Source organism: Adiantum capillus-veneris, chromosome 6 (genome assembly GCF_014529385.1).
Source record: "Adiantum capillus-veneris isolate H3 chromosome 6, ASM1452938v2, whole genome shotgun sequence".
In the NCBI taxonomy this organism is placed as follows: domain Eukaryota; kingdom Viridiplantae; phylum Streptophyta; class Polypodiopsida; order Polypodiales; family Pteridaceae; genus Adiantum; species Adiantum capillus-veneris.
In genome coordinates this window covers 26316947-26319327 of record NC_140936.1, presented here as the reverse complement: position 1 = coordinate 26319327, position 2381 = coordinate 26316947, and the positions used below count along the sequence as shown (strand labels likewise).

The following is a 2381-nucleotide window of genomic DNA, read 5'->3' as shown; positions in this document are numbered from 1 at the left end:
AGAGGGCGATAGGATGGAGAGGACTCCCCTAGCCTTAAGACAGTAACTAGGGTGGCTTTTCTTGTGATGTGTTGTGGTGTAATTTACTCAAGCTATGTTGAACAAATACTAATCTCACTTTGATTGGTCATGATAGATTTGTAAGAAGGTATTATTGCAACAAGCACCCCCTCCCCCTTCTTTCTCTTTCTTACATATAAAATTGTGTTTTCTTGATCATTGCCGATACATTTCAAAGTAGCCCGAGCACTCTCTCTCTCTTTACGCGTCCTAGTTCGCATCAAAAACTAGGTGGTGCCCCAAATTGGTGTAGGGTTAGGGAGTGTGTTCTTTGTTTTTTTTTTCAACCCCACCCAAATTGAGCAGCATGGGAGCCTAGAAGAGTGCTTAGAGGACACTCTTCTTGTTGCCCACCCCGGACCGCCTCAATAGTTTTATAGACAGGGAAATAGAGTCTTTGGGTGCTTTTTCTCTGCTTAGATATTGGTTTGGCTTGTGATAGTGGCATGTTTTGCAAGATATTTTGTATGGTATGTTTAGAACTCTATCTGATTGTATATACTTGGCATCCTCTTCTTTTTGCTTGCAAAGTGTGCTAGAGGGGTATAATGTTACTATCATGGCATATGGTCAAACAAGCACAGGTAAAACTTTCACCCTTGGCAAGCTTCGGGAGGAAGATGCTACCGACCGTGGACTCATGGTTTGAGCCATGGAGGATATTCTTGCAGATACATCTTCTGAGCAAGGTTCAATAACAGTCTCATATCTGCAGGTGAGTGCTTTTGGCCTCAGTTTACTCTGTACATGTACATGCTTTGTAATATCCATAAACCAAAGCTACCTTAAATACATTAGTCTTCTTGAATGTTTGTGTTCCTAGAGAAATGCCTTTCACCTGTTAGTTTTGCAACGATGTATTGTGGTGCGCAGTTGTGCTTCATTTTGAACTTGTAAGGGTGTATAAAATTAACCAATTAGCTTCAAAATTCAGATGGCTGAACTTGAAAAGTTTTTAGGATGGCTTTCTTACTCTAAAAAGGAGGCACACCTCCCAAAGAGCCTAATAGTGGTTTACAATGTACACCTTTTAATGAATCTTTGAGTTGCAAATACTGTTGTTTTGGGCCAATGATTTGCCCCACCCTTGACTGCATGCAACTCCTATATCTGGCTGAACATACAGCTGTCTAGCTCAAGATGAAGTTTTTGTTGTTATGCAACCAAACACAAAAAACAGACTGCTGGTGGAGGTGTCAAGCAATGATTGTTAAAATATTTAGTCTAAAATATTAAGACGCTCTAAGGCAAGCTTATATGATGACTCTTATTTGTGAAGGTTATGTCATCTATCATACAATTTAACATAGACTCTGGTGTTATATCGTCTCCATAATTGCAGTTAGTTATACAGACCTTCGGGAATGATGCCTGTCACCTGTGCTGGTTTGATGTCTAGAGATATGTCTGAGAATTTTCATTTAATTCTCTGGATTTCTTTTACCTAGAGGCGTTGCCTCATGAGACTCAAGATTCAAAATGTTGCACTGTAGGGTGTTGGTGGGGTTTCCCTTGCCTAGATTTTACTTCTCTTTGGGGCCACCACTAGTTCCTTTGCCCGCCTGCACATATCCGAGGTCACGACAACAAGCTTTCTAAGAATTCGTAGTGACATAAGGAAATGCAGGGCCGCATAGTGTCACCATCACCAAATTTGGTGCAATTGGTGATGGAGTTACCATTAATACTCATACGTTTACAAATACCATCGTTTACCTCAACTCTTTTGAGGATAAGGGGGGTGCCCAGCTCTATGTTCCTATTGGACCATGGTTGACGGGAAGCTTCAAGCTGATTAGTCATCTTATATTGTTTCTAGACAAGGACGTTGTCACGCTAGGCTCTCAAGTATTCTCTCTCTGCCCCATCCCCTACCTTGTTTTCTCATGTACCGTACTCGCTGCATTTTCCTAGTTTCTCAGGCACTCCATAGCCCTTAGATGAGACAATCACTACACTTTTCCTTATTGCAACCATATGGGGGATGCATACGGTTATCATACATTGGAATATAGTATGATTTAGATCCCCAAGACATTCTATATGTCGGATACCATACTTGAGGTTGACTATGCTGTAAGGTCAGAGTAATGTGTCCAACTTGCTGAGGCCAACCTGCACTCAAAAAGGTCTTAAAGAGTCTAAAATTTGAGCTCTTGTTTAGCTAATATGGATTGTACTTGATGGGGAACAAAAGAACATGCTTCTTGTGACCTTTAAGTATTATTTGCAGCTTGAAATTGGCCGGCCACTCCCTTGAGAAACTTGCGCTCCTCTTTGGCTATTGTTGAGTCTAAATTTCAATTTGTCGTAGACAGAAA

At 41.0% G+C, this 2381-nt stretch overlaps 1 pseudogene; it reads left to right on the top strand.

Annotated features, from left to right (window-relative positions):
- Nucleotides 1–532: 532 nt before the first annotated feature.
- Nucleotides 533–1974, top strand: LOC147455278 (uncharacterized; annotated as a pseudogene).
- Nucleotides 1975–2381: the final 407 nt, after the last annotated feature.